At 40.1% G+C, this 19,647-nt stretch overlaps 1 pseudogene across 1 annotated transcript; it reads right to left on the bottom strand.

Moving 5' to 3' along the window:
- Positions 1 to 2,845: 2,845 nt before the first annotated feature.
- Positions 2,846 to 18,281, bottom strand: LOC146305712 (protein mono-ADP-ribosyltransferase PARP14-like; annotated as a pseudogene). Its single transcript, XR_014769157.1, has 11 exons — positions 17,976 to 18,281; positions 16,198 to 16,331; positions 15,588 to 15,654; positions 13,666 to 14,384; positions 10,550 to 10,718; positions 8,626 to 8,741; positions 6,314 to 8,371; positions 5,766 to 6,002; positions 5,450 to 5,674; positions 5,046 to 5,112; positions 2,846 to 3,612 (listed from the first exon to the last, which is right to left on the bottom strand). The product of XR_014769157.1 is annotated as a protein mono-ADP-ribosyltransferase PARP14-like (transcript).
- Between the last annotated feature and the right edge of the window lie 1,366 nt (positions 18,282 to 19,647).

The raw sequence follows: 19,647 nt of genomic DNA on the forward strand, positions 1-19,647 counted from the left end.
ATCACAGTAACCAGCTACACAGAGTTTCTCCAGATTTGGACTCAAAAGGACATTTATTAGATTTTGTAGGTCAAAGGTCACCATGACCTCATGTCTGTCTTATTCTTGTGAAGACAGTATATCAGGGAATTCTTCCAAACTTAGTGCACATGTCCACTTGGACTCAAAGCTGAACTGATTGGATTATGGAGCTCCAAGGTCACTGTGACCTCACAAAACACATTTTCGGCCACAGCTCAAGAAGCCAGACACTAATTATGGCAACATTTCACACAAATGATGGAGTGATGACATCTTAAGCTCACATCATAATGTTCAGCTCTCTATCAGTCCTCTGTCCTCCTCTGTAAAATAGTCTCTAAGACAAGAAAAAACACGTTTCTTTTTTTTTTAACAATATATTTATTGCTTTTCACCTTTATAACAAGTAAAAGATATATATATTATGAAATCCACACACAAAAAGAAAAAAAAAGACAGAGAATCCTTGCAGCATATTAAAGACATCAGGCTGTACTTAATTCAAATAAGATAAAATTGGTTTGTTTTTCAATAAATCAATCAGATCTTATTTGAGACCCTCTAAAGTCTGAGGGAGAAAAAGGAGTGAATGTAATATACATGTAAGATCCTCTAATGGCACTAGATCAGACAGCTCCCTCTTTGCCAGCCTTTAACAGCCGGTACTTTTTCATTCATCCACTGCGTCTCCAGTAAGAATACAGTTCAATCTCTTCTTGTGTTTGCTAACGGAGATCCAAAATATCCACTTAATAGACTTTCTTTTATTAAAGTGCTTCAATGTCTTCCCCACATATATAAGAGCAATATACGATTCAGATGAAGTGCTATAGGCCTGACCAGAAGAACAACCTAACAATTGTAACCGCAATTGTACTCCCTCTTGTGGAGTAACTGTGGTATTCCCTTATTCTGGTAAAGCAGATGCACAGGTGCTTTGGGACATCGCTGTAAGCAATCCTTTGAGTTAGACACACTTTAATCAGCATAAATCTGTCTCGCGCTTTCAGTCATCTAAGGCTGATAAAGTGAGCTGGCAGGATGTGTGTGTGCAATGCATGCACTGGACAACATATCAACATGGCACTCTGTGGTTTGAAGCTCAGATAAGAAGTGCAACGTGGTAAATATTACATAGGAATAAACATAATCAACTCAATAGTTAAAGACATAATTTTCATTTAAACATACTATACGTAGATTCTGCCCCTTGGGGGACTAAAACAATAACTAAAGATGTTTAATGACGACGTGAAGTAGCCTGGGAAATTTTAGCTTCAGCCTTATACAACCAACATGGCTGATGAAAATATATCTGACAACTGAAATCATGTTAACGGATGAAGTAATATTTAAGCAATATTGCACGAAAGGAATTGTATTATTGTTGTTATTAGCACAACAGTATTAATGATGATGGTAAAGCTCAGCTTCAAGCAAAATATTGCAATTATACGACAACAGGTTACCAACCAAATATTAATATTAATAATTCATATTGTGGGGCAATTTGCTCTCAAAATAAAAATATCCATTTCCCTGGAAACACATGGGATCAACTAATGACTGAAAAACAGTTGTTGTCAGTGGAGGCCTCCGAAATGAAGTCTAGTTTTCTACTCCAGTGAGTCGGCCGACCCTTAGTAACGACCTAGCAACAGAGACAATTTCTGGTTCCTGTTGAGTCAGTCAGTCAACTTGAGCTTATATTAATGCTTTCCAGCAACTGTGGGATTTCCGCAACATAAAGATTTCGCTATGTCTGCAAGCTTCACAGGTGTTTTTAAACTAGTTGCACCGCGTCCCTCACTGGCTCACCGGGGCACAGGTGATGGACGATGCTGAACGGAGTTTCCGTGTGATCCACACATTTCCAGTAACTCCAGACTGTTGTTAAGGCGAAAAGTCAAACTGTATTGAAAAAAAGATAGATTTTCAAAATTTGCAAGACGTTCTATCTAACAAATTATTACACTTCTATCCATATTTGTTGGCGTTTCTCTCTGGGTTGTTGCACAGATGGGAGGCAGTCTGGAGCAACTTAACAACACCAAAAAATATGTCCATGAAAGAAAGTTGATTTAAACAGATGCAAGAAATAGCCTAAAAGGAGGTTATAATCTATATAAGGCCACTGTGAAAATGAAAAAAGTAAAATAAAATCTCCCCTCTGAGCAGAGTAATATTTTTTTAGTGATGAGCACTGGGTGCTGTCATGATTGCTTGATCAGGACTATCAGTTATGTTTGTTAGCTTTAAAATTCGTCAACTTCAAGTTATAGCAACTAGCTCATCATTTTTGGAGTCTGGAGGTAAAGTTTTCCAAAGCATTATCTACTTTATCGAAGACAGACATGGTTCCATCCCAGAGAGCAGCTGCTGTTTTCTTTGCTGCTCCCCCTGCTGTTTCTTCTCCTTCAGATGCATAATATCCTGTGACACCTCCTACGCCTGCTCCTACTACAGCAGATACCCCTACAGCTGCGCCTAGTGACATTCCAGCCGTTCCTACCGCTGCTGTTTCTCCTGCTGCTGCTGCTCCCCCTGCTGCTGCCGCTTCTCCTGCAACCGCTGCTGCTCCCCCTGCTGCTGCTGCTGTTTCTCCTGCAACTGCTGCTGCTCCCCCTGCTGCTGCTGCTGTTTCTCCTGCAACTGCTGCTGTACCCCCTGCTACTGCTGTTCCTATTGTTCCAATTACTCCTCTAGCATCTGCAATTGATGTGGCTAAATCTCGTAATGGCATCAGTACATGTTTTAAAGTTATGACAACTAATCCAACCATTATTCCAACACCAAACAAAGCTCCTAACAATGCACCTGTTCCGATACCTGCTAATCTGACTGAAAGCTTTGTAGATACGTTGGCTTTAGCCCGTTCTCTGATCTCTTCCTCTGACATGTTTCCTGATGCTGAGCGTCTAATGAGCTCCGCCTCTTGTTGTATTTCTTCCTCCACTGCTTGTAACATCTCATTGGTGTAGCATCTTCCATTGTTTTTCATTACCATCTTGTCTATTGTCTTGAGCAGCTCCTCCACCTGGAACCGGTTGCTCCTGTATTCATTTGCTGTGTTTTTATTCCAGTATTTATTATCAATGACGTGGAACCTGCCTTCACACTTCCTCACCAGATCACTTAAAGCGTTATTCTTTTGCATATTCTGATGGACAAACCCCTCAATTGTCTGTCCTTCGGGAAGCTGGTCGCCATGAGTGAAGAGAATTGTTGCATATTTAAAAGCTTCTTCAGAAAAGTATTGGCGTACTTTGTCAATGACGGCCTGCTCCTGCTCTGTGAATTTATCCACTTTAAGCACAATGAGAAAAGCATGAGGCCCAGGAGAGCACTCTGTGATGCACTTCACTATCTCGGCCCTCAGCTCCTTCTCAGATTTGTCTGTGTCAAAGAAACCAGGAGTGTCAATCAAAGTGATGTTTCTTCCATTGACTGATTTGGTTTTTGCTTGACATTTCTTTGTTCCAGAGTTGAGAGTATCATCAACCTCGAACAGGTTCTCTCCAAATATGGTGTTAGCCAGGCTGCTTTTCCCAGCTCCAGTTTTTCCCAAGACAACAATTCTTCTGTTTGATGCTGAAAGAGATTAATGTACATTAATTAAACCATACATTTGTCTTTTGGTTGTTTTCATATACAACCCTAATTCCAAAAGAAAGCTGGGATGTTGTGTAAAATAGTAAATAAAAAAAGAATGCAATGATTTGCAAAAACTTTCAATCTATATTCAATTGAATAAAGTACAAAGACACATATTTAATGTTCAAACTGATTAACTTTATTGTTTGTAAATATACACTAATTCTGAATTTGATGCCTGCAACACGTGTGCAACTTCACCTTTTCTTTTAACAACATTAGCATTTGGGAACTGAGGACACTAATTGTTGAAAGTTTTGAAAGTAAAATTCTATAATATATAATTTCCCATTCTTGCTTGATATACGACTTTAGGTGCTCAGCAGTTCAGGGTCTCTGCTGTCGTATTTTGTGCTTCATAACGCACCACACATTTTCAATGGACTGGTCTGGACTGCAGGCAGGTCAGTGTTGTAGCTGCACTCTTTCATTATTAATGGGGCCTTCACAGATGCAACAGTTAGCGATGATGCCATGAGTCCCTGAGAAGTCAGCAGCATTTCTGAATGTTGTGTATATACGACTATTGCCACATATGATAGAGTCTTAACTTGCATTTGTAGATGCAGCGATGAACTGTGTCCCCAAGCTCATATAGTGTCCTTTATACAGTTATGTGTGTTTTTAATTCAGCACTGCCTGAGGGGTCAAAGATCACAGACATTCATTGCAGCTTTTCTGGCTTCAGGTGTTTTTGAGCATTTCACAACTTTCTTAGTCTTTTGTTGTTCCTGTCCAAACTTTTTTGAAATGTGTTGCAGGTATCAAATTCAGAATGAGTGTACATTAACAAAAAACAATCAAGGTTATCAGTTTGAACATTAAATACCTCGGCTTTATACTGTATTAAACTGAATACAAGTCAAATGATTTTACAAATGTTTATATTCATATTTTCCACAACGTCCAAACTGTTTGGGAATTTGAGACGTATAAAATACATGTTAGCTCAATTACAATAAAAATACAAAATGAAAAATCACAATTAAAATAGTTTATACTTAAAAGACAGTTACATTAGCATATTATGAGAATGAAGAATGGTGGCAATTAGAGTTGAGAACTGAAATTTCCAAATGCCAAGAATCAGGTACTCATAATAAAAAAGTTTAATTATGATTCATTAACCCATTATTATTGCAAACACAGGCTATATATTTGAAAAAATGTGACCTGTCTATATTATGCATCAGCATAACCACATGTCTGTTTCTTGTACTGTGATTGGCTGTGCGGTGGTAGCTAGCTTGGAGCAGGTAGTTGAGCAAAGAGTATTTTTTTATTTGATCGTATCAGCTTCATATGTAAGTAATAGTATGCTAGTAAGTTAGCCATAGCTTAAAAAGTGAAAAGAAAGTATTCACATTAACCTTGGTCTGGGTTAGTGGTGTTCATGAATCCTCTAAAATGAGAAGTTTTCTGGCCAGACTGGAAAGCCTGTAGCAACAAAGCAAAGGATTAAAAGTCCAGTTTTACATGCAAAATAAATAACAATTTGATCTGGATGTTATCTGCAATAATTAATTGTCAATATTTTATTTTGACATAGAACTTTCAAAACACTGGTAATCTCATTATGAAGCAAAATTCTTCACATTTGAGTTTGTATTAAGAAAATAAATAAATCAGTTTGTAGTAGGTATAATATTTGTATTTTAACAATAGGTTACAAATTGCATAGCCTTCAAATAATGTACCTGGACACATTCTGTAGAATGCAGCCAACTTTTACTCCCTTTTTTGTTCCAAGGCACAGCTGTTGCATTTTCCTTACCTTGCTAGAGTCTTTGTCACTGGGGTGGATGACAATACGGACCAGAAAAGGTGTTCTGCTGGCTCGGGTCTGTTCAAATACACGGATCTCCTCCAGCATAACTTTGGATACCACGTTGTGTGGAAAGCGCAAGACAGCACCGGTTCCGAGCACAGGGAGAGCAACTGAACTAAAGCCTTTCGTCTCACAGGAAGCCAGAATTTTTCTGATGCCCTGTCTCAGTGCCTGAAAGATTCAGAGGTTATCAAGGTTACTACACCCCGTAGTTTCCAAAAGAGCAGGAAAAACAAAAACACAACACACAAAGAAATTTCACCTGGACTGCAGGTCCATGTTGGTTATTATCCCAGGGAACGAGGTTGAGGAAGAACACTCCTTTAGTGTGAAGAGGAGGCAAGCCCTCCACCAGGACTGTCTCACCAGGCTGTGTTGCTCTTCTTGCTTCCTGACGCAACTTTACAGTAAGCCAATGTCCAACCATGTTGGACAAAGTGTTTCCAACACGGGTAGACAGAGGATTACAGCCAGCCATAGGAGATACAAGCCCATCCACCTAGGAGAATAAAACAATCTAAAGGTCTTTTCACATTAGGTATGACCAGGCTGTATCTAGAGTCATTGTTTGATTTGTCTGTTCTAGGCTACTGTAGAAACATTGTAGTGCAACAACGCAACTTCCATAGAAGAGGAGCTGATCCTTCATAGATATAAATGGTTCATGATGAGGTAACAAAAACACAACAATTTTTATTTTCTGGTGATTATACACCATACAATAGTGAATATTATTTTTCATTTCTGCCAATTAATTCCTTACACAATGGACCTTAAATGCAGCTTCAACTTAACAGCAAAGTTTCTCACCTGCTGGTTCTCGATCATCCCCTGCATGATCTCTACGTGGACACCATATTCAGGAGTTCCAGCAGTGGCTCCTCTTGCTGTGTTGCCTCGGGTAAAAGCATCCGTCTGGAACCCCAAATCACTTGGTGCACTGTTTTCTGTAATTATCCCTTGGAGAAGCCTGTCACATGCTCTCTGCATGGCCCTAACCACCTCATGCCTGTTATCAATCAGGATGATTTTGTTCAGACTTCGCTCTCCCTGACAGCCAAACTCTTTCACAGCCGTTACAATAGCCTCAGAGCACACAGGCACAGGCACACCAAATGTCCCTGAGCTGATACAGGGCATGGCTATGGACTGGAAATCCATCAGTTCTGCCAAATTCAGAGCAGACTGGACGGTTTTTTCCAACAAGATCCTCTCTATGCCACCTGCTTTTCCAACTACAGGCCCAACAGCATGCAGCAGTTTCTTGCAGTTTAAGTTCCCTCCTGTGGTCACTACCACCTCACCTGTAGGAATTTTTCCAGTCTGCTTTACTAGATCACTGCTCTCCTTCTGCACCTGAGGGCCACCTGCTTTACTCAGTGCAGCAGCAACACCTCCACAGTGGTCCAGATCTTCATTTGCAGCATTCACCAGGGCATCAGCCTGTTGTTTGGTGATGTCACCGTGGCACACCAACACCTGGAGCCCATCACAAAGGCTGTAGGTAGCAACTGCTGTGTTAACTTCACTCAAACTTGCACCAGATGCAGTTAAAATGCTCTCTTGTCCAGAGAGACTTTCAAAGTCCCTTTGCACCCTGGGCAGATCATCAGGGATGCTTTCCTGAAAAAGAGAGTCCAGAAATAGACCCAGCCTGTACCTGACCTCAGTGACTTTGCTGGATGGACCTTTCAGCACCACCACGGGCACATCAGAAGATGTTAAAGGATGTAAGGTGACGCCTGAATGGTCAAACATGTGTAACTGCAGCAAGTCTATTAACTCTTGTGCTGGGAGAGGGAGAAAGACTTCATCTTCTATGTTTAGCTCCTCCAAAATAAACTGTGTGACAGCTCCAATCAGCTCCTCAACCTCTTCCGTGTGACCCAGTAAGTAGACTGTGCTGTCTGAGCCAAACACAACCTGAGCCCTATATTGCCCTTGGTTCAGCTCATTTGTCTTGGACTTGAGCTTTTCCCGAAGCTCAGATGGCACAGCAGAGCAGTTAGGAATATCAATCTTGACTTCCTTGATTTTTTCTTGCAGTTTCTTTTCTATGTCATCCAGTTCATCAGCAGAGAGACTGACAAAACGTAACTCTGTATCTCGTAACTCTACCTCCACCTCGTCACCCGCCCCTAAAAAGTCACCTGGCAGCACAGGACCTCCATAAGCCTTCCTTAAGAAGGCCAAAAAATATGGGCTTGTGTAAGAAACTCTCTTTTCTAACACACATTTTTCCTTATCAACAATCCAATCTCGAGCCTTCAGAATATCCTCAACAAAACCTTCCAAAAATAAGTGACCTTCATTTCCCTGCGTGACCTTCACTCTTGGAAAATCTCGTCCCAAATTTTGCTCAATCTCTTTCCAGAGGAGGCGGAGCTTGGCTTCACCCAGTCGAATTGTGGTTTCCCTCACACTTCGGCTGGACTCTGGTTTCCCATAAAAGTCCTCTACATCCATCAATCTGGCCAACACCTGAGAGCATTCCCCAACCACAACAGCCACACCAAACTCACTGTACACCTTCACCTCATCTGTGGCCTGACGAGAGCTGCACAACTGAAGCAAAGCTTTAACTTTGTAGGGATTCACCTCATGGTGGCACAAGTAGCCATCAAAGAGTTTGTCTACCTCGGTTTTAACTTCATCTACAGTACCAGGTTGAGCTAAACTCCTGACTAAAACCCTCCCCTTCTCTGGATAAAGCTGGGCAGAGCAGGCCACAGATGAGAGTTTCTCCTCTAGCTCCTTCTTAGCCTTGGGACATTCCTGTAGGTAACGAAGGAGGTATGAATCAAGTCGGAGTTCATATTCTTCACCACTTGGTAGAGGTGTTGAGGCAGGAATGGACTGTGGGCTCTGCTGTTGAACACATACAAGAAGAAAATGATTGAGGCATATTCAGTTTCAGTACTACAAAACTGTGAATACTATTCATTGGTGCTGTGTTTTACTCTCAGTAACTTTGGTTAATTTATGTTATCTAGTAACAATAACAATAATTACTCTGTTTAGACCCAATTGAAATAACTGGACATTCTTTTTTTCTTTCTACGTCTTGTGTGCAACATTTACTGAGAGATGAGACATAATTTTGGAAGACTTTCCACACTGACCCGTGATGAATTGGAGTCCAGTGTTGCAGGTCCCGGGCTGTCTCGCACAATCAGCTCCAGAGGACCACCTGCAAACTCCAACACATGTTTAGATTTCTGCAGGACTCTCTGTTGAGCTGAAACAGAAAAAGGGACATCATTTAAGTCTCAGGCAGTTCTTGTTTTCAGTTCTGTTTCCTCTCCATCGTCTTCCTTCTCTGCCTGCCACTGTGTTTATTTAAATGAAAAAAGTCATCAGTGGACTAAGGTTGTACTTTAGTCTGCTGTTTTTTTCAATGCACAGAATGAAGGGATATATAACTGAATGGTCCCATCAGGTACAGGGACCCAAGGGGTCAGTGGGCCCCTGGGGAACCATAGTCTGTCTACTTTACTACTTAGAATACTAACTGTTAAGTATTAGTGTGGATCTACTGTGACAGCAAGTTTCGAATAGGAGTCAGACTGTTTTCATCTCTGTGAAACTAGGAAGCAAGATTAGTAGGTTAGCAAGGTATGTTGGACATAAAACTAAAGTTTTCAATTTCATGAAGGTGATTCTCTTTTAACCAGGCTAGATCACCACAGTCACTTATGATACCCACCTGTCCTACTCCAGAGGTTGTTATGTTCAGAGCTGTGGATTTAAATCTGCAAAGAAAAGCACCACCTTTTCAATTCAAGAATTCTTTTCTTGAAGACAATATCTCTGAGCCATAGATTTTCATTTGGGGGAATACATCATATATGCAAAGCTGCAGACTGTGCTTGTGAATGTGGCTACAGGTTAAGGATCCACAGTGAAGATTCAGGCTAAAAACATGCAAACTTAAGCAAACTTGGCACGTAGGGGCTTTAGGAGACTTGAAATACACCAGACAAGCGGCAAGGAGGCATTTTATGTTTTTATTCTCTTTTTTTTCACATTTCAAAACTGGTCACCTTTCACCTCCATTGTTTGGGAGATTCTGCAACACCGTTTTCCTGTGAAACTTCAGCAGTGTTTTGACAACTAACAAAATAAACCGGACCTTCAACCGGCATAAGCCTGAGTAGATAATGACTTGGGTGAACTATCCCTTTAATGCAGTGGCGTAACAGTCTGGATGTTCTGCATGTTTGAATACAGCTGCAGGTTAAATAACATCAACCACCAACACATCCACATCACTAACACGTAGAGATAGTTAAAACTGAACAATGTATTCACTGTTTGAGATGTGATTTGTTTGTTTGAGAGGCAATTTTTATTCATAAATATCTGGTATAATAAAAAAATATATATATTCTGTCACCACTGTTTGTTGTATTTTTACAGTAGAGTGAGTGGGTAGTGATGAGGCAAAATTGGTGGTTATGGAGGTGAGGTGGTGTTAAATCTCAAATTGCGCACCAAAATAGCTGCAGCCAGCCACTGAGTCATCATGCATGCTTTCAGTTTTTCTATTCAACTAAACAAACATGCCAGCAGCTGTTATCACGACCACACCCTCTCCAGTGGAGTTTGAGCTGGAATTAAACAGACTGTACAGAACTAACTGACCTATTTAGCTCATTTTAAGAGAATAAACACGACCCAAATATCAAATACTGTAAAAAAAAAAAAAAAAAAAAAAAAAAAAAAAAAAACATCGTCTGCGTCTGAACAGCGAGGCTCAGATGAGGTGGGGAGCAGTCTGAATGTGAAAGTGAAAGTAAAACTGTGATGATGTTTACGAGTTCAGGTTATAGATACAGCTATAGAGTTTCATTACAGCAGGTTAAAAAGTCAACATTAGCAGTAGAAATGTGTCTGTCTCATAAAATAAAACAGATTAGACTGAGTTCAATAAGTTTCCTGTGCAGGCACTCTTTCTCTTTCATCGACAGAAGGCAGTGTGCAACATGAGTCTAAAAATAACCAGAGCCAATGACAGAGAAAAACATTTAAAATCATGTGTCTTACCCTCTTTGTCTTTGAAAACAATCATGTAAACTTCATCGTTTACGTTTGTTACTGAGCCGCAGTCTCCTCCTCCTGATTTGCGGAAAATTTTGAAATAGTTTTCAATCCTCGTCTTTTGCTCTCTGTCCAAACGGGGACAATCGAAAAAAACAGAATACTGGTAAGTGTCCTCCATGGTTTAAACACTTGACAGAATTAGGAATCGGATATATACTGTAGGCAAGACGAGGTTTAAGAGCGAAGGAAGCGCGGGAGGAGCCGGTTTGAGCAGCAGTCCTGTATCAAATGCTGCCTGCAGCTGCTGCACCTTCCTGTAGAGGGTTCATCCTGTGATTTCCTGGAAACACAAAACTTTCCACTGCTGGGTGGGACTCAGCAGACCCAGTGACCTGACACCGAGTCTCTCTATCAGTGGTGAAAAGTCAAACATTTACTCAAACACTGCTCTTTCTAAGCTTATACTTGTTTTCATTTTCTGCTTCTTTAGGCCACTAGGTGTACATCACTACACTGGAGAGGTAAATATTTACTTTTTACTCTACTGCAGTTATCTGACAGAAGAGGTTAGTTACATTTGAGATGAAGCTATTACATTTAAAACAAGATAATAAAACACATTACAGATAAAACAAGTGCTTCAGGATTTATAAAACCCTGCTACATGGTTGTACCCTGAGACCATCCAGCCTAATAGTACCTATTTAAAGGGATAGTTCACCCCAAAATCAGTCATTATCTACTCGCCCTCATCCCGATTGAAGGTCGGGTTTATTTTATTAGTCCACAAAACACTGCTGGAGTTTCACAGGGAAACAGCGCTGCAGAATCTCCCAAACAATGCAAGTGAATGGAACATGAAATGTCTCCATACTGCTTGTCTGGAATAATCCAAGTCTCCTAAAGCCCCATCATACTGTTCACACACCATCACAACACACACACTTCAGACAGCGTGCATTAGCATGTGGCTCCAAGCTAAGGATCTACAGTGAGGATTCAGGCTAAAAACATGGTGTAAAATAACACTTGGCATGTCAAGGCTTTAGGAGACTTGGATTACCACAGACGGGTGGTATGGAGGCATTTTATGTTTTTATTCTGTTGGGTTTTTTTTATGTTTGAAAACTGGTCACTATTCACTTCCAGTGTTTGGGAGATTCTGCAACACTGTTTTCCTGTGAAACTCCAGTAGTGTTCTGAGGACTAACAAAACTAAACCCAACCATCAATCAGCATGAGAGTGAGTAGATAATGACTGAATTTTCATTTTTCATATTTGTCTGAGCATTTTTTCAAAGCAAGAAATGCTCAGACATGGTGTTTACTGCTTATTTCACTCCTGACATGTCTTGTAACACATGAAAAACACCACATGCACATGTTAACAAGGTTAAAAATATGGTTTCCACTGAAGAGGGTCTTTAATTCCTAATGATGGACCTCTCAAAGGGCATCATCCCACTTATACCCTGGTCACCAGCTGAGAAAAGAACATTACTTACATTGGAAACAATGTAAACAATTGCAGACAGAAAACATATTTTCCAGACATAATATTTTTAATTTTTGTGCAGATGGAAGATTCAGCATAGAAATAAAAACAAAGATATCACAGTGATACAGATTCAAAAGACATCAAATAATAATACACAAAACAAATATTATCAAAGTATAAGAACTCAAAATAAAACAAGCCTGGGAAAGTGAACTTAACATTGAGATTGGGGATGATTCGTAGGACAAGGTATAAACTGGGATTAAATCATGCTCTATTAACGCTAGACTTCAACTGATCCAGTATAAAGTAGTTCATAGACTACATTACTCAAAGACTAAATTGCACAAAATTTTCCCTAATCTTTCTCCTCTATGTAATTGATGCAATGCCATGGAGGGCACCCTTACCCATCTTTTCTGGACTTGCCCGAAACTGTACAACTTCTGGTCTCTTATTTTCCAGTGGTTTTCTACTGTCTTTAATGTCACTGTAACACCTGACCCGGAAATTGCCTTACTGGGACTTTTATTCAATTTCACCATTTTTACTTTTTTTTTTTTTTTTAAATGTATTCTCATTTTTTATTTTTTTATCTGTGTCTTTGGAGTTATCTTATTTACTGTAACTTTGTCTATTTGGAAAAAGTTATAAATAAAATGTTAAAGAAAAAAAAAAAGTATAAGAACTCCAAAGAAAGTGGTGACAAAGTGCTTTGACACACACACATACACACAGTCAGCCAAAAGCTAAAGTGCCATGTATGGGTGAAGTGCATCATTTTTCATGCTGGCTTGGTTCAGTGCAATAGCTGCAGGTATAAAGCACTTCTGTATCATTGAGTTCTCCACCTCAGGACCACAAACTGGCAGCCAGAGCATGAGACTGTGATATTGACAAGTACAAGGGATTTTCTTGAAGCAGTATACAGCATTGTGTTCAGGTGGAAATTTATAGAAATAAAATGATTAACAAAATAATTGTTATTCAAGGAAAAGTGTGGATGGTTACATAGAGCAGCCACAAAATATGAGCAATTTAAATAATGTGACATTTGATTTAAGACAATATTCGATAAGAAACAAAAGAGAGTAGACGAGAAGTAAAACTCATTACATATGAATAAACAATCAGCTTAATGGCTAAATATTGATTAGATAAAGATCTTGTTGAATCTACAGGGAGAAATTACTTTTTAATGATAAATGCACTCCCTCCTTTGTCATGAGTCAGGGCTCATTTTAGGTCTTAACTAATGTTTTTTGAGGTTGGCCTGGAAATTCTGTGGCAAAAATTCCTTTGTTCCATCTATGAAAGCCAGGGCTCCTTTCTTGAAAGCTTTTGCTGTTCTCTCTGCTGCTTCCTTTGGTGTGTCTGCTCCCTCAGCTGCACGATACCCTATAACACCTCCAGCCACCGCTCCTACTGCAGCACATGTCCCAACAATGCCTGCTGCTGTTCCTCCTGATGCTCCTGCTCCTACTGATCCTGCTGCACGGAATGGTTTTATATTATTTAAATATATGTAAGCTACTGCAGCTACCACTCCAACACCACACAAAGCCCCTAACAGTGCACCTGTTCCAATACCTGCTGCTCTGACTAAAAGACGTGTGAATACGTTGGCTTTAGCCTGTTTTCTGATCTCTTCCTCTGACATGTTTCCTGATGCTGAGCATCTAATGAGCTCCTCCTCCTGTTGTATTTCTTCCTCCACTGCTTGTAACATCTCATTGGTGTAGCATCTTCCATTGTTTTTCATTACCATCTTGTCTATTGTCTTGAGTAGCTCCTCCACCTGGAACTGGTTGCTCCTGTATTCATTCTTCACGTTGTCATTCCAGTATTTATTATCAATGACGTGGACCCTGCCTCCACACTTCTCCACCAGATCACTCACATGCTCATTCTGCTGGACATAATCCTCAATTGTCTTTCCCCGAGGAAGCTGGTCACCATGAGTGAAGACAATTATTGCATATTTAAAAGCCTCTTCAGAAAAGTATTGGCATACTTTGTCGATGACGGCCTGCTCCTGCTTTGTGAAATTCTCCACTTTAAGCACAATGAGAAAAGCATGAGGCCCAGGAGAGCACTCTGTGATGCACTTCACTATCTCAGCCTTCAGCTCCTCCTCAGGTACGTCTGTGTCAAAGAAACCAGGGGTGTCGATCGAAGTGATGTTTCTTCCATTGACTGATTTGGTTTTTGCTTCACATTTCTTTGTTCCAGAGCTGAAAGTATCATCAACCTCGAACAGGTTCTCTCCAAATATGGTGTTAGCCAGGCTGCTTTTTCCAGCTCCAGATTTTCCCAGAATGACAATTCTTCTTTTATCTTCTGAAAGAGAATAATGTCCATCAATTAAACTGAACATTTGTCTCTTGGTTGTTTTCTTATATAAATAAAACACCAAAATACCCAGAATTTAATACCAATTGAAAAGGAAGCGAGCTAGGTGAAGGTGGTTTAGCAAATAGTGTTTTTCTCAGGTGGTTCATATCTGCTTGATGTGTAAGTAATAGTATGCTTGCATGTTAGCCATAACTTTAAAAGCAGCAATTTGGCCTGTCAATGGTGGTTTGTGTTTAGGAGTCTCTTTGATCTTTAGGCCTTTGGAGATTAAGGAAACAAGTAATTAATCAAATACCGTGTTTATGCCAAAATGACCTTTTCCCCATCACCAGCGGATGAGTTTCCCTCTGTTTTTTTTTTTCTGATGTGAGCTGGAAAACCAAAACTCAACTCTCAGTTCAGGAGGAGAGACGAGAAAGAAGTTTTTAAAAGTCTCTGTATGTTCAGCTCTCAGTACTTTTGCAGCTTCTAACTTAATCTCTGCGAGTTGAAGTTTAGTTTCTCTCCTGCGTTGCTGTTTGTACTTTCAGTTATCTGCTTTATTTTACTGTTTCATGTTTGCTTTCAGCTGTGATTGGTGGATCGCTGCACACAGTGTGTGTCAGGTACCCTTGAAATTAGATGAGAACATGTTTGCCTCCTACATCGCGGGACCTGCGATGTGACTATTGCGCACACGTACACTGCTATGACAATGCTCAAACGATATATCGTCCAGCTCTACTGCCAATGAAAACCCAACATTTCCTAATTTTGCAACTTCATAATAAAAGCTTTAAGATAATATATAATGGGGACTTTTTGTAAAGAATTTATAGCAAGTAAAATCCATGCAACTAAGAACAGGTTTTTTTTTTTTGACTAAATACACACCTTCAAATGGACGGGGAGTCAAATCAAGTCAAACCAAGCAGCATGTGGATAAAAATGGAGCAAAAGATTTGCACAAGTTATAGACTGACAACAACAAGCCTTCAATGCCTGAGTTTGATGTTTTCATCACTGCTGAGCTGATAAATACCTGTGACCACTGCAGAGTCATTTGATCCACAAGTGAATGCTAATTGTTACCTTTCCCACTGAAGACAAAAGCCAGATGTTAGTGGATCTCAGTGAGTGTTTTGTCCAGTGTAAATGTGGCTGAAGTCTTGCTTAACCTGAATTTGAAAGTAAAATATTCATATTAACCTTGGTCTGGATCAGCATTGTTCATGACTCTTCTGGGACGCAAAGTTTCCTGGGCAGACTGGAAGGCCTGTAGTAACAAAGAGAAGGATTTAATTCCACGTCCACAGCATGGATTGTGGTCTCTGCTATTGGACAGAAATATTATATCAAGTTTGAGTTGTGGTACATGACAACAGTTTTGAAACGTTATTGATATTTAGTCCAAAACAGTGTTTAAGACATACAGAATGTGAAAAAAGTCAGTACTATTGAATGGATGTGTTGTGTTTTACTGTTAATCTGTTAATAACTTTGGTCAGTTTATCTTTTCTATGGTATTTTTGCATTGACTTTTACCTAAGTTAAGAGTCCTAATGTTTGACTTGACTCAAATAAAATGAACACATACCCTGAATATTTTTTTTTATAGAAAGTTATTTCAAATTCATTTTCCATTGTCCCAGTCAAACTCAAATCTGTAAGTGCTTGTGATGCCTTATAATGACAGACAGTGATGAAAACTGTGTTTAGAACCAACTGAAATAACTGGACATTCCTTGTTTCTTTTTGTGTCTTATGTGCAACATTTGCAGAGAGATTAGATTCATGTTAGAAGACTTTCAACACTGACCTGTGATGAATTTGAGTCCAACATTGTGCTGGCTGACTTTCCTGCAGGTCCTGGGCTGTCTCGCACAGTCAGCACCAGAGGACCACCTGCAGACTCCAACACATGTTCAGATCTCTGCAGGACTCTTTGTTGAGCTGAAGCAGAATAAGCGGAAGACAATGAATGAATGACTGAATTTGACTTTCCAAAGAAAAGTGTCCAAAACGATGCTTGTGTTGCACAGGCTACACCTGTGTGTCCAAAAAAGTGGTCAGCACATTTTCATACAGTAGAAGGCACAGCAGGTGAGCTGAACCTGCCCGTCCACAAGCTGGTCACAGAGTCTCCCACAAGGTGAGAGTCCTGTGTGAAGATGATGAAAATGGTGTTGGAGCGGGAAAAGGCCACCGCACAAGTCCTGGCAGCAGATATAAGGACACGGAGCCTTTTGCCCAACTAGAGTTGAAAACCATCAGTGAAGCACAAAAGCCCCTCCAAGATTTCAATTATGCCTAATCAGAGGCAGAATATGTCAGTGTCAGCTTTGTGAAGCCTGTCCTCTGTATATAATATTGTGACTGTGAAAATACAGTGATCCTGCAGCTGATGAGCTGCTGACCCTGGCAACATTTCTGGACCTCAGGTCACTGAGAAGTTGGAGGAAGTGAAGAGAGGAGCAGCAACCGAGAGGGCGGCACCTGCCTCTGCCTCTTCTCACCCCTCAGAGAGGGAAGCTGCAGGAAACCCTGCACAGCTGCAGAAGTGCAATAACAGTTTTTTCAAAAGTGTGACAATAGTAGTGCATCACAAAGCAGATTGGAGTTAGACAGCTACCTACTGAGGGTGACCACTAACATTGAGTCAAATCCACTGGAAAGGTTGCATCTCAACCATAACCAGTTTCCAGATTAGACACTTGACTAAAATGTAATTATGCATCCCAGCCACAAGCCTCATGCTGCCACTTCAGCACGAGTGGCAGTATCGTCACATTCACCAGGGCAACACTGAAGCCAAGTGCAAGCCAAGTTTGCAAGTTTTGTTGAGTTCAGGTTTGCTCTTGTAGAGATAAAAGAGCCATTACTGGATCATTTTTGTTTTATTGCACTCATTGCTATTTTATTCTGTATATTTCATTGACTTTATATTTTATTTTATAGTATATTTTGGCATTATCTTATTAGTCATTTATTTAATCTGATTTTGTTATAATCCTTTAAGTCACACATATGAAAACAAAGGCTTCTTTTTTATTATTCATCTGCTCCACTTTTCTGGAGCCACCTGTTGGACATATAGATATCAGCAGAGGAAAGCAGGATGTCAGGGCTGCAGTTCCCTCTGTCCTGCTGGCCACAGTGAACTGTAGTGGAAATCTTACAGTTTTAAATAATCAAACAATTTCTGAAAAACAAGTCAAACAGTTTATGCTGAAGTGTTTGTGGATGCATTATTCTATTGGGGTTCAAGTATGAAAAGTATGGAAAGTTTGAAGGATTAACATGGTTTCCTCAGTATCCTTAGATGCCTCCCTGCCTTCAGCTTAGAAAAGACTGTTATGTTTCTTCATCTAGGTATAAATAGATTATACAGTTGATATACAACACGTTAAAAAGTAACATTGCCAATAAAACAGTGTGGAGATGTTATCTGCAAGCAGGAAAATGTGTCTGTCTCATAAAAGAAAACAGAATAGAATAAGATAGACATTTTAGACAGAATTTTAAACAATAAATGAGTCAATGATAAAAACCCAACAGAGAAACACTTAAATGAATTATTAAAATCATGTCTCTTACCCTCTTTGTCTTTGAAAGCAATGCTGTAAACTTTATCATGTACGTTTGTTACTGAGCCGCAGTCTCCTCCTCCTGATTTGCGGAGAATTTTGAAATAGTTTTCAATTCTCTTCCTTTTCTCTTCGTCCAGACGGAGACAGTCGAAGAAAACACGATACTGGTAAGTGTCCTCCATGGTTTAAACACTTGACAGAATTATTAATCGGATATATACTGTTGGCACGACGAGGTTTAAGAGCGAATGCAGCGCGGGAGAAAGCGGTCTGCGCGGCAGTTTGCAGCCTCCTGTTAGGTATCATTTCCCGTGAATTGAAGACTTCCTATTGTTGGTTGCAACATCTGCCCTGCCCAATGAGGCGCGCAAGACGAGATTTTATATGGCGCCCCTCTCCATCAGCGATTTACATACGCTTACAAAAGAAATGGAATAGCATTGTTTTTACCATTGTCTTTAAGACCCTTCCACGCCGCCCAGCTACAGAAATATAAAACTGGTTATTTACTGATTTGCAAGTTAACAGTACACTGTGCCAAATAACTGATGCAGTACAACTGATGCTTCATGTCATGTCATTAGTACATTTACTTTACCTCTTTCTTTCTCCTGTTTTTCCTCCTCTTCTTTTCTCTTTTTTTTTTCCTTTTTCCCTTCCCTGTGCTCCAAACCTACGGCCCGCGGGCCAAAACCGGCCCGCCAGAGGGTCCAGTCCGGCCCCCGGGATGGCTTTGCAAAGTGTTGTGGTGTCTGAAGTTCTATTCCATATGATTCTGTTTTGTTAAGGTGAAAGAGACCTCTAGTTCAACTCTCGAGGGAATGTTAAGAATGTCTTATCTCTTGGCTTTGAGAGGCCTTCTTTACGTTTTGAGAAAGTGTGGTCCTCCCTTATGTCATAATTTATGCGGGAGGTTCCCTTGAGGGATACTGTATGTGTGGGGCTTTTTTTGTGGACAAATGGAAACCCAAACGTATATAAACCAAGTTACATGACCTGTGGGTAGAGATTCATATTGGCTTTGAATCCTCTCACAGGCAAACCATGGTGCCTGATCGATGCTGAACTCCTTTGTAATAAACTTCTTATTATATAATCAAGTCAGTGTCAGCGGATGTTTCTTCATCATCTTCACATCATCGCTACTCAATAAACAACAGTGTGAAAATTACAGAGAAGACATCAATTTTAAGGTTGGAACGATTCCTCGAGTAATTTGAGTAATTTGATTACTAAAATCCGTTTAATTATTATCACACGGCTGCAGCATCTCTCCTCTCTGCATCAATGCAGCTCCTCCATACACACATGTACAGTACAGACACACACAGAGGAGGTCAGTGATCCTCTGACCCTGTCTGTATCTGATCTGTTGACTTTCTTCATCAGCAGGATGTTTTTATAAAGACAAAAAGACAAAACCTAACTCGCATTCTGGGTTTTCCCTACATATTAATCCACCTGCGATTCAGTTTTCACAGCAGCAGAGAAGCTGCATGTGGAGGAGACTGTTGTTAATGATGGAGTTTATTACAACAGTCAAAACTAACGTGATGGTTAATGACATCGACACCAACCAGATACACTTACAAAATTAAACAACTGTATAAAGAGGCCTATACGTAAAACAGGAGAATCTGTGTTTCTCTGTGAGAAATTTTCAGACCTTCTCATAGCAG

The sequence above is a fragment of the Lutjanus erythropterus genome, chromosome 23, assembly GCF_056507025.1.
Source record: "Lutjanus erythropterus isolate fLutEry1 chromosome 23, fLutEry1.hap2, whole genome shotgun sequence".
Lineage (NCBI taxonomy): Eukaryota > Metazoa > Chordata > Actinopteri > Lutjaniformes > Lutjanidae > Lutjanus > Lutjanus erythropterus.